Below are 14,361 nucleotides of genomic sequence, written 5' to 3' on the forward strand. Positions count from 1 at the left end.
CCCACTGTAATGCCTGCAAATTCGGGCTAGTCAATTTAGAAATATTAAGCGTTAAAATTTCCTTATTGATAGAAGATTATTTAGAGTAAATAATCTTAACCAAATTATACTATATGTCACAAGGATTATGTACATATAAAAACGTTGAAATCCGACTTATAACGAAGAAGTTACGACTCATCGAAGTTTTGCAATTAAACCGCACGACTCTGCATATCAGAAAAAGTGATTTTTTTTGACAAAATACTTTTTAGGCTTAACGATCTAAATGAAAGTCGTAGTACATGTTAAACCAAGAGCGTGCATATAGAGAACGTCCAAATCTGACTTCATTTGAGGAAGTTATGATTTTTCTAAGATTCAGCGTAGTAGTATACAACTAAGAAATCGAATTTTAGATTGGTCGATTATTAGCCAACACAACCTAAACGAGAATTGAAGATCTCATTAATAGGAGATCAATTATATAAAGGCAGTCGAAAACAGGTATTGGACGAGAAAGTTATGAATTTTTAACGGACTTTAACTGTCTAGGTCTGTTAAAATATAACTTTAAAAATAAATTTAAAATTAGCCGACAGTGTCTAAACGAAAGTTGTAGATCTTGTCAATACCTACGCGTGGATATAAAGAAGGTCAAAAACGGAGCTCGTATGCAAAAGTTATGAATTTTTTAAGAATGGTTGTTTTACCTGCGTCCTGCGCCACGTGTCAGCACTAGGCGAAACCTTGGTGCCTACGCAAGTTCACGACACGAAGGTAAATGTCACGATGTGAAGCGCCCCCGGATAACCCATAATTAGAAGGTGCAAATCACTCAATTCCTCACACATTTCTAACCCATTCTCTCTCAAACACCCCCAAACCCTCTAAGCTTTTCCCTAGTACCTCTCAGGTGTTACTAACGAGTCCCGGTGCACCAGAAGGTCCTAAGACGAAGAGCTTTCGGCTCAGAAGTTCTACCCACGTAGAGCCTAATTCCTCGCTAGACCCTCTATAAGTGAGTTATGCTTACCTTACTTTAAGTATAACTTATGTTTAAGTTCATTATCGTTATCAAGAACCTATAAACAATATTTATCATGGATTCCAAATCGTTATACCGATTGATCTACTTACGAGAGAGGTGTTTAGAATGGCCACGTTGGTTTGGTTGTTGGATTTTAGAAAGGCTATACGCCAAAATGGTCCTGCCTTCCAACTGTCCTACCTGGCTGATCCTTACTTGATAGATCGTGAAGTAGAGTTTGAGTTAATGATGAATCTAGACTAACAATTAGTCGCAATAAATATTAGACTAAAACTTAGTGATAATGATACTAGGTTTCGTCAAAGGAAAAGATAGTTACTAGATGCAAGACGTTGTCTAAGTTTCGAGTCGTCACTTTTACAAGTGAGTGCATAGCCCCTTTCATGAACATGATTTTAATACAAGTATTAATTAAAGTATTAACTATTTGTTTATGTGTGAAATATTTGATTTTGCATGAAATACGTGTTAAGAGAAAATTTGATAATATATGATGATTTAAGATACAAAATAAACCTAAATTAATTAAGATGAATATCGGGTAGTATCTTCTTATGAGTACAGGTGAGATATAAACGGTGGGTAGAACTTTAAAATTTGTCATTGATCCGAGAGCATGGATTAGACATAGTCATTTATCCCTAGTCTGAGAGTATGGAGTGGGCATAGTCATTTATCAATGATCCTAGAGCATAGATTAGACATACCTGATCCGAGTATGGATTAGGTAAAGCTGTTAATTTTAGATCCGAGAGTATGGATCGTGTTTTGCGAAGATTGACGGGGTGGGGTAAAATTGTTTATATGAGGTAAAGTTGTATATTGCGAGTTCTAATATATATATATATATATATATATATATATATATATATATATATATATATATAGTGAAATGATCAAATGAGAACACCTAAAAGGTTGAGAACGCGAGAACAGGTATATTCATTTGTGATTCTATGTATTCATTTGTGGAGAAATGATAAATTTTTACGCACAATCAACATGAATATGCTTTTTCTTTCCAATTGAAATTAAATGCGTAAAATTTATCATTTCTCCACAAATGAATACATGGTATCACAAATGAATATACATTGTTCTCGCGTTCTCAACCATTTTGGTGTTCTCATTTATATATATATATATATATATATATATATATATATATATATATATATATATATATATATATATATATACACACACACACACACACACACCATATTTGTGCCCGCGCAAAACGGCGGTGATCAATAGCTTTTTTCCATGAATAATTTTTTACACACACACAAACTCTGATTTTTAAATAAGCATACACAAATCGGTCTTTTCTGGACGTGAAAATGAGGATGTCACAGTTCATATAAGAGCATTAGTTTAAGTGAACTAGGAATTTGTAAGATTTCTAGACTTAAACTTAGAATGTTAAGCGATGATTGTAAGAAGAGTGTCTGAAATATTTAGGAAGTATGCTTGAATAGACACGAACACTATCTTATTTTAGGAATGATGACTAAATTGCTTTTATGTACTAAATGATTTATATTATAAGGTGCCTTATATGATTTATAATGTGTGGCAACCGTCATTTCCGGTCAAGTCAAAGTCAACTAAAGTCAACAAGTCAAACCGGTCGACTCAGTTAACCCTTGTGTACTAGGGCTTACGTTAGGTAATTACTATACAACTCGCTATTCTAATGAGAGATCATCAATTGAAAAGTTTGTATATCTAGATTTCCTTAACCTAAAACTATGGTAAGTAATGAACCAAACCGATAAAACAATGTTGCATACTCATCGGGAGTGTGTAAGATCCTTAAACATGGCTTAACGGGGTTTACGAACCTTGCGTTGCGAATCCAAACTCTCAAAAAGGTCACAAAAGAAGCCTCTCCCAAATATCTCTAAGTATGAGAAACCACTCCAAGTACGTGAAATCTGTCCCAAATCTCTCCAAGTACGTGAAATCTCTCCCAAATCTCTCTAAGTATGAGAAATCTCTCCAAGTATGTGAACTCTCTCCCAATTGTCTCTAAGTATGAGAAATCTCTCCAAGTATGTGAAATCTCTCCCACATATCTCTCAAAAGTTCCTTTAACTTTTTATAGTCTTTCTGGTCATCCCGACCCTTAACCGGTTCAAAAACCGCTTAAAACGGAGTAAAAACGAGTAAAATAGGCTTAAGGACCCGAAACCCATCCTTTTGGGCCGAAGCCTCTTTGAGCTGAAAGTCCCCTATAGGGACCGAACCCTGCTGGCCCGAAGCCCCTGCGAACCAAGGAACCGAACCCGAAACCCCAATGGACAGAAGCCAAACCTTATCTCTCGAACCGAAGGTCCTCTCGGACCCAAACCTCGCACGGACCTTCGCTTCTTACCTCTTTCGCTCCGTTTCGCCTTCGGGCCCAGCAGCATTGGGACCGAACCTCGGCCCAGAACCGAGAGGTCTCGCAGGTAGGCCATTTCTTCCCGGTTTTCGACTAGTTTTGCATTTTAGGCCCGTTTTTAAGTATTTTAACGCGGGATTTTCACCCAAAACTTTATTTTAACATATGAGACCCCATATTTATTAATTAATCACGTTTTAGGGATAAATCTTATCCAAGAAGAGTGGGTGAATTACAAGAGGCGGAGTGTTGACTTTTCTTTAGTTTATGACACAAGCAACCACCCACACCCCTCCCTACCATCCCTAGTCACTTCATAGTCCTTTCCCACTCATTTCCCAGCCATACTCACGTTCTAAGAGCTGGAAAACTCACCCTCTCTCCTGATTGTAACTCATTTCTCTCATTTCCACCCAAAGAGCAAACACTTTTCTCTCAATTTCTCTCTTTTAATTCCGACTTTTCCAAGGCTTTTTCCAAGACTTTTCTTCTTCATTTGGTAAGTATCATCATCATTCAATTGATTATTACACTTCCTTTTAAATCAAATCATAGATCCCTTACACAAACTCCATCATATTTGTGTTAGATCTACGAATCTTCTAGCAACATTCTTAAGTGTTCTTGAGTTAAATACTTCCTTTCTCCAACATCCATCCACTGAAATCATGCAAGGTGAGTTCATACCCCTATCTTTTCATGTTTTCTTAATTTTTAACCGGGGGGGGGGGGGGGGGGGGATACTTGTTAAAATACCAAGAACACAACTAAACTTTTCCAACAACGTTCATCAGAAACGTTGGACTCCAATCACAGACTATTTTGGACAACTTAAGCATTTTAGTTTTCAAAACTTTATTAGGTACAAGTAGTTCAAGTTCTTAGCTTTAAAATGGATACTTGCACATCTCCATACGATTTTTCTATGATTTATGGTGATTTTTACAAAACAACCTATCATTTCAAGAACAAATCCGGACCAGTCTATGAAAATGGATATTTTCACACAAGTTAGAGATCACTAAAAATCATAATAAAATTTATGAACGAACTAAACACATTTTCCAAACTCTTAGAATTTACGGATTCTGATTTGGACCTTTGATTATTTTTCTATAAATTTTCCAAGAACAGAAAAGACATGCTTAACACTAGATAAATATGATCTATTTCATTTACACCTTGTAGCTTGTTGAGCAAGGTGTGTATCATTATGTGAATATATGTTATTACAATATATGTCATTTTTTCTTGATATATAGACATACATCATAAAACAAATGGATTCTTACCTTCATAAGTATGGTAAATATATAAATGGTATTAGAAGGTTATATCCATTGAAATACAAACATTGGTAAACTATGACAACTATAGTTTATGCTCACTACCCCAACAATTATTTTGATAAACTATAATAGGTATAGTTTATGATTCATTTACATAACAAACACATTACTAAAGGTATTACATATACAAAAGGGTTACTACCACTACGAATAATTATGATAAACTATAATAAGTATAGTTAAGTCTATTATACCCCCACAAACAAATATGCTAATTATAATCGGTACAGTTAGGGAGTATATACATTTCAAACAATGTGATAAACTATAATAGGTATAGTTTATGTTTCATCTACACTACAAACTTATTACAAAAAGGGATTTCACCCTCACCACTACTTTTGATAAACTATAATATGCATAGTTCATGTTCACTATCACTATCGCTATTTGATGAACTATGATATGTATAGCTTATGTTCACCGTCACCACCACATTTGATAAACTATAATATGCATAGTTCATGTGCACTACCACTTTCACTATTTGATGAACTATGATATGTATAGTTTATGTTCACTACTACTACTGCTATTTGATATACTACACTAGGATTGGTTTAGGTCTTTGGTTTTAAGACTACATTCTATCTAGAATTGTTAGTTTTCAACCATAATTCCTAAGTATATATTCTAGAGTTATATAGAATTTAGTCGTGATCGACTTAGAATTGGTGGGTCTGCTTTATTTCATGTTCCTTGTTTGGTTGTGGGCCTAGGGCAGACCCATTACATTCGACGGTTTATTTGACTCTAATTTTATATAACTTTTATACACTTGGAGGTTATGGAAGGGAAATATTGGGAATTCTAGGAGGCACTATTTCATAACATGCGAACTTACATTCCACACTGAAAGGAAAATATTGGTTTTTCTGAAATCACTTTATTGCTTTTACTAGGAAAACATTTTATTTCTCAAATAAAAACTCTTATCAACTCACCAACCTTCGTGTTGACACTTTTCAAAACAACTTGTATTCTTAGGAAATCAGTGAACAGGTAATCAACTGCTTCGAGGACGGGACGCTAAGGCGTTAAGTTCAAAACTTATTTTGTCATCATGATGTAATTGATTTTGAAACATGTAAACTTACTCTATGATGTAACTCTTTCAATTATATTGATGATGGTTATGTTTTTTTTACATTCGTTGTTATGATACTATACATGAAGTCATCCACCCCCGAACGTTTACGCCGTTCTAGTTTGGGGGTGTGATAGATTGGTATTAGAGCATTGTTTATAGTGAACTAAGTATATCGAACCATATAAGATATACAAACTATAAATACATTGGGACTGAAAGTCTCTGATTTAACATTTTCCAAATAACTATACTTTTAGAAACAAATAGTTTCTCGTTAAAAAGCATGAGCACATGCATACACACAAGGGTCAGTATCATGGTGGGATGGGACAAAAGTGGTGATTGTTGAACAGTACGAGTAGGCTTGGGGATGTATAGTCAGGCTGGGAATGACATAGTCTGATCAACTATGTCTCACCCAGAAGTGATTAGCATATGCCCATGAATGGTCATGGTGTTGCAAAAAGTCTAAAAACTTACCAACTCTATCTACAAAGAAACATCGAGAACATAAGACAAACATTTAAAATACTATAGGAGTATTTTGTGGAACTATAACTAACTTATGTGAAAACTAAAGACCCCTATTAGTAGGTCTAAAATGACTAAGTGCATACGCTAAGGTTATACATAATTAAAGATAATATAGACTCAGAATCTATGACTCTTTCTCTACTTCCTGTTCTTTGTTTGGTTGTGGATTTAGAGTAGAGTCATTTATTCGAAGGTCTATTTTATCTTAGATTATGTATAACTAGTATGCACTATGTGATTATAGAAGTGACTAATAAGGATCACCCCTATAAGTAATTATAGGATTAGATGTCTAGTAACTATCTCTTTTACCCGTGTTCTCACACGAACAACGTAGAGGGAACCCAACTACCGAGAGACCTCTATTCTCCTAACTGGGACGATGGTGGCTAGAACAAATAAAATACTGAAGAGGATCTTGAAGAAGTAATAGGCAAGAGCCCGAAGATGATCCAGAAGAGAATCCGGAGAAAGCGAAACCAAATGAAGACGAAGACAAACAGGAAATAGGAGAAGACTCTGACGAAGAGCCCGAAGTCTGCAACACACCCTCCAGTGTCCCCCACCCCGACGAAACTTCCATGGTCAGACACTTCGATGAGCCGTAGATTTAAAGAGATAGAACCTGGAACAAGATCAAACACCCCCTCTGGAGTATAGAAAAAGGCTTCTACAACCTCAATAGAGAAGGATCAGTAGACAGGGCCCTCTTTCCATAGTATACCGCATCGCTCGCTGGAATGTATAAATACGAGCATCGGTCGGCCGAATCATGAAGGTAGGCACTACCACCAGGATCACCACAATTTGCCTTCATCACCAGGATGGAGGCCATGAACAAATCAGGAGCCACATCAAGCCTTCAGAGAGAAGTAACCGCGACTCGAGCCGATACTAAAGAGTATCGGGGACGTCAAGCAGCGTTAGAGAAAACGCATGATAAAGACAGGTCATCGAATGACAGAAAGTAGGGCAGAGGTTAGAGCAATGTAGACTTTCATGTCTCCATCCTATAGTCCACAGAGCATCACCCGCCACAAGTAGGGTGTACACTGCTGACATATCAGTATAGACTTGAACTACTAGCATGTGTCTTACGACTACCCCTATATATGTATAGAGACATTTGAATCCTTCAAAATCCGGAGACTACACTATTCAAGGGAATCGTGGCACCGTCAAAATTTTTCCTTACATTAATGAGATGTAGACCTATTATAAGGTCAAATTTTCCCAAACCCTATATACTAAATTATATTAAATAAATTAGCATGTATTATAATTCATTGGGAATTTTCCACGTATTTCATAACTCGGTATTACAGACAACTTGCTTATAGTAACTCCAACATTACTTAATGTATACCTCAAGGTTATGTATGATTAAGAGACGATTGACTTAGAAATGGTGAGTCCGCCTTGGGTCATGTTCCTTGTTTGGTTGTGGGCCTAGGGCAGACTCATTAAGTTCAACGGCTTATTGGACCTTAATTATATAAAACTGGTATACATCGAGTGATCTTAGGAGTGGATCAGGCATGAAACAAAACAGTAGATTACATTCGAGTCACTACCACTAAATTCATAAGTTATTTATATGAACCCTCGTTATGAAGTACATACAAGATACTTTTAAGTCGGAACATAATACAGAAAAGTCTAGCTTGATAACACCCGACTTGTCACTACTATTAGAAACTCACCGTCTGTTCGTCTCTACAAACTTATGACAGAAAGATGCCGCCTTGTAGGTTTGCTAGACGTACCGGCGGAACGCAAACAAATCCGCCATCGCCGCCTCCCCAATATGATCCTGTCATGTTCCAAGCTGCGGTCACAGCCACAGTGGCGGTTGCTATGTCCCAAATCAGCACTGATGGTACCAAAAGGACAGGGAGTGGTATTAATAACTCCACTCAAGGAGAAAGCCAAGGGCGCTCGAGAGAGTGTTCCTTTAAGGACTTCACCAATGGCAAACCCGACTCTTTCAATGGAAACGGGGGAGTCATCACACTGATGCAATGGTTCGAGAAGACCGAATCGGTCTTCGAAATTTGTGCATGCCCCGAAGCAAGCAAGGTCAAATTTACAGCTTGCACTTTCTCAGTCCGAGCCCTTACTTGGTGGAACAACCACGTTAAGTCACCGACGCTTGCAGTGGCTGTCATACCCCCAAACCAAGGATGGCGAAAACGTCCGGCGGTGGAGGACTTCATGTATAGTACCACAACAACGTGTATAATAGTGCTCAAAGTAAATATAACCATCATAAATATAATTGAAAAAGTTACACCAATGTATATGTTTACATGTTTCAAAATCAATTACATTATGATGACAAAATAGATTGTTTGATGATTTAACGTCCCATCCTCAAAGCGCTGATTTTTCCTTGTTTCACTGATTTCCTGAGAATACAAGTAGTTTTGAAAAAGTGTCAACAATTAAGTTGGTGAGTTCATAAGAGTTTTGTTTTAGGAAGAAACCGTTTTCCTTGTAAAAGCGATAGAGTTTGATTTCCAGAAAATCCAATATTTTCCTCATTATGTATGAAATGAATGCTTCTATGTTACGCGATAATAAATCCTAGAAAGACCCATAGATTCCTTCTATAATCACTCAGCGTATATAAATTATATAAAAATTAAGTTAAATAAACCGTTGAATATAATGAGTCTGCCCCAGGTCCACAACCAAACAAGGAACATGAGATAATGCGGACCCACCAATTCTAAGTCGATTGTGACTAGATTCTTATATAACTCTAGCATATACACTTAGCAATTAGAGCTGAAGTCTAAAAATTCTAGATGAAGTATAGTTTTAATATCATAATAACTATTTTATGTGAACCTGGTACTTTGTATCAGTACCCCTTTTTGTATAAAAAAACCTGGTACTTTGTATTTGTACCCCTCTTTGTATAAAACCGGTACTTTGTATTTGTACCCCTTTTCGTATGAAAACCTGGTACTTTGTATTTGTACCCTTTTTCGTACAAAAACCGGTACTTTGTATTTGTACCCCTTTTCGTATAAAACCGGTACTTTGTATTTGTACCCATTTTCGTATAAAAACCGGTACTTTGTATTTGTACCCCTTTTCGTATGAAAACCTTTTTTAACGTAAATGATCATAAACTACACCTATTATAGTTTATCAAAATGTTTGAAATGTACATGCAAACTAACTATACCTATTATAGTTTAGTATGTTTGTTTGTGGTGTATAAGAACCCTTTTCTATGTAAATCAAATGTATAGCACAATATAGCTATGTATATCTTGCTTTGTTTTGTACTAATGGTAATGATGGAGGATTCTTACAAATTTAGTGAGTGTTTTCTATTATATAATTATACCACTACAAGAAATACATGTAAAATATGAAGTCATCAAAGATTTAACACTTTGCTCAACATGTTAAAAAGTGTGTTGAAAGTTATAAGTTGTTAACTAGTTTTTAACTTTTCTACACTATTTTAGAAAGATCATAGAAAAATCATACGAGGTCGAAAACTGAATCTGTAAATTCTGAGAGTTCCTAAAATGTGTCTAGTTTACTCATAATTTTTATCATGATTTTTAATGACCTCCAACTTGGGTGAAAAAGTTCATAATCACAGACTAGTCCGGATTGGTGCTTGAAATGATAGACAGTTTTGTAAAAATCACCATAAATTGTAGAAAAATCGTATGGAGATGTGCAAGTAGTCATTTTAAAGCTAAGAACTGGAACTACTTACACCTAAAACAGTTTTGAAAACAAAAATGGTTAAGTTTCCCAAAACAGTCCGTGAATGGAGTCTAACTTTTCTGATGAAAGCTGTTAGAAAATTTTAGTTATGATCTTGGTGTTTTAACTTGTATTCCCCCCATAAAAACTTGAGAAAACATGAAAATATAGGGGTATGAACTCACCTTGAGTGGTTTCAGTAGATGAGTGTTGAAGAAGAGAAGTGTTCAACTCAAGAACACTTGAAGAATCACTTGAAGATTTGAAGATCAAACAAGAATATTGTGATGATGTTTGTGTAAGGAATCAATGATTTGAGACAAAGGGAAGTGTAATAATCATAGAGAATGATGAACTTACCAAAATGAAGGAGAAAATCTGGAAAATGCCTTGGGAATCTCGAATTTGTGGGAGGAAGTTGGAGAGAAAAGGTGTTTGATCTTCTTGGTGAAAATGAGGAAAATGTGTGAAGTGAAGAGTGAAAGAGGGTTCTCCAGCTCTTTTTGGATGTGAGTTTGCTGGGAGAATGAGTGGGGTAAGGCCTTGAGGTGACTAGGAGTAGAGAGGAGTACAAGGTTGGTCAAATGAATGGGCATGGGGTGGTGGTTTGTGCCAAATATTTTGGCAAGATTCACACTCCACCGTAAGATCTCTCTTAAAAGATTTTATTCTTATATATATATATATATATATATATATATATATATATATATATATATATATATACATATATTCCCATAAAAATATGGCCAAATTATGAATATTTAGGGTCTTATATGTTAAAATATGATTTCTGGAGAAAATCCCACGTTAAAATGATTAAAAACGGACTTAAAACGGAGAAATGATCGAAAACCTGGTGAAAAATGAGGAAATCCGAAGTTCAGGACCGGAGGCGCTAAGGCTCGGTCATCAGCAGTCCATATCCGAAGGGCGGTCTTGGTCGCGGAGGCGGATCCGAAGGAAAAGGGCTGCGGTCCGAAGTCTTGATGCGGTCAGGAGGCGAGGCTCGCTGCGGCTGGACGGCTGCGGTCTCCTTGGTTGCGGCTTCGGATGGCTGCGGCTGCTGGCTAGGTGACCGCGGATCCTCAAGAAGACTCTGGTTGCTTAAAGGGGCCTCGGATCCAAGAAGGCTTGACCCTCAAAGAGAGGCTTCGGTCCTAAGGGTTATTTTTCTTGGGTTTTCCCTTCTTTGAGTGATTTCTCATAAACCCAAGTACCGGGATGCCCCAATTGCTTATAAAAATTTCAAGAGAGGTTTCGGGAGAGATTTTGGAGAGATTTTACAATCTTGGAGAGATTTCTCATACAAAGAGAGATTTGGGAGAGATTTCACATATGGAAAGAGATTTGGGAGAGATTCCACATTCTTGGAGAGGTTTCTCATATAAAGAGAGATTTGGGAGAGATTTCACATATGGAGAGAGGTTTGGGAGAGATTCCACATTCTTAGAGAGATTTCTCATATAAAGAGAGATTTCACATATGGAGAGAGATTTGGGAGAGATTCCACATTCTTGGAGAGATTTCTCATACAAAGAGAGATTTGGGAGAGATTTCACAATCTTGGAGAGATTTGGGAGAGATTCTCGATAAAGAGAGATATAGTGAAAACGATTGAGAGAGGTTTTCTGTGTGACATTTGTGAGTGTCCGGCTTTGCAACGTAAGGTACGTAAGCCCCATTAAGCCATGTTTAAGGATCTTACACACTTCCAATGAGTATGAAACATTGTTTTATCGGTTTGGTTCATTACTTACTATGGTTTTAGGTCAAGGAAATCTAGATGAACGAACTTTTCAATTTATGATCTTTCATTAGAATAGCAAGTGGTATAGTAATTACCCAACATAAACCCTAGTATACGAGGGTTAACTAGGGTGACCGATCTGACTTGTTGACTTTATTTGACTTTGACTTGACCAGAATTTGACGGTTGTCACATCATCCCCCCGTTAGAGGGAATTTCGTCCCGAAATTTGAATTTAGTCAAGGAGTAGGCATGAATAATCGAGCCAAGAAGTGGGGATCCAAGAATTCGGAGGAAAGAAGGGGGAAACTTTTCGTAGTACAAGAAGTTGATTATGGTGAGGAACAACCCGCCTGATGTCACATGACGACCTTGGAATTTCTTATTGTTTATGCTCTCTGATTAATCCTTGGTATTATTACTATGAATACTTTATAACGTAGTTAGCGAGTTTCGTCATTACGAATGTTTCACAAATTGTGACGAAATTTGTATTATAAATCCTACCAGTTTCTTTAAAACCGCTTGGTGTATACTAGTCGCATATCATTAAGATTGCAAGGGCATTCGGATGGGTGACCTCGCCTTAAGCCCACAACCAAACAAGGAACAGGGAATGAGGCGGAATCACGCATTCTAAGTCCATAGAATCTTAATGATATATGACCATAATGTTTACACTAGCCATTATAGACTCACTATTAAAAACCCTGTGTTTTTATATACATGATAAGACTAATTTGAGTTTTGCCGTGTTCTCGAGATTCATGGTCGATATACTTTAATCGATGCTAGATTTAGCATATAAAGAAATTTAGAATTTAAATGTCGATGTTAGAAACACGTACTGATATTTGCGGGCAGTTCCGGGGTGGTCTCTCCTTCGGTGATCGCAAGCACCCTTCCACCATCACTGGCATCTCTTACTCTTGGGCAGTCCCTTTTAAAGTGTCTCGTTTCTCCACACTTGTAACAGGCTGGGCTTACTCCAAGGCCAGGGACTTGGTTGATGGGTCGTGCTGGTGCCTTACAGAAACGGACAGTGTGACCCTCTCTGTCGCAATTTTTGCAATGCATCTTTCGGCAAGCCCCGGTGTGATGGAAGTTACACTTGTTGCATTTCGGAAGGGTTCTAGCGTATTGTTTTATGGGAATTGGCGCAGCGGGGGTTGTGGCAGCATGAACAGTAACAATCTATTGCTTCTTAGAGAAGTCCTGGGCTAGTTGGTCCTTCTTGTTGTCCCAAAACTTTCTTTTGTTGTTCCCTCCTCTTGCTTGGTTAAGGGTGGTTGTCGTAGTGTCATGGTTGGCATGATGGTCGATGAGTTGTTGTGCCAACTCCTTGGCGCTGTCGAAGGTAGTTGGTCTTGAGGCCAACACGCTATCTTGAATTTCGGGGGACAACCCCAGAGGTATTGCTCCAACTTTTTGTCTTCTGGGGTGACCATAGCGGGACAAAGGAGTGCTAGATCATAGAATCGGTTGGTGTAAGTTGTAAGGTCAGAGCCTGTCATTTTGATATTCCACAGTTCTTGCTCCAGCTTTTGCACTTCGCCTCTTGAGCAATATTCTTTCAACATCATCTTCTTTAAGTCCTCCCAACTTAACGAGTTAGCCACTGCAAGTGTTAGTGAGTTAACGTGACTTTTCCACCAAGTGAGGGCCCGACCAGAGAAAGTGTATGTTGCAAATTTGACCTTGCTTTCTTCGGGGCATGCACAAATTTCAAAGACCGTTTTGGTCTTTTCGAACCATTGCATCAAGGTGATGACGCCCTCGCTTCCATTGAAAGAATCGGGTTTGACACTAGTAAAGTCCTTGTACGAATATTCCCTCGTACGTCCTGTACTGTCTCTATGGTTAGAGTTTGTGGCTCCAGATCCAGCACCACCCGTACCATTTGTACCAATTTGTGACATTACAGCTGCCACGGCTACTGTTACTGCAGCTTGGAACATTGCGGGATCAAATTGTGGAGATGGCGTTGGAGGTGGTGGTGTTGTACTGCCGGAAGGTCTGGGTCTTTTCCTTGGTGGCATAGTTCTGTCAAAAGTTTGCAAAAAAATGATTAGATGGTAAGTTCCTACTAGTAAAGACAAGTTGGTTGTTATTGAACTAGATTTTTCTGTATTACGCTCCGATTTAAGAATGCCTTGTATGTAATTCATAAAGGAAGTCCATATGAATGAATTTCATGAGTTTAGTAGGTTTTGTATCCAAGTGAAACCTTGAAATTTGATCCAAGCTAGGCCTTTCTTACGACCATTTGATGTATGCTTAGTGGTATGATTAAGACTTAATAGACCCTTGAGTCTGATGGATCTGCCGTAAATCCATTTTGTTAATATGATTCTAGAAATTTTGGGTTCAGAGAAAGTTTTAGCCGAAATGTATGTCTACACTAGATTATTGTAAGGAAAAGTTTTGATAGCAACTAAATCTCTTGATTACTATGACCGCTCAAATCGCAGCGTCGTGTTTACA

This window comes from Lactuca serriola, chromosome 6 (genome assembly GCF_051521515.1).
Source record: "Lactuca serriola cultivar US96UC23 chromosome 6, Lser_US96UC23_V15, whole genome shotgun sequence".
Lineage (NCBI taxonomy): Eukaryota > Viridiplantae > Streptophyta > Magnoliopsida > Asterales > Asteraceae > Lactuca > Lactuca serriola.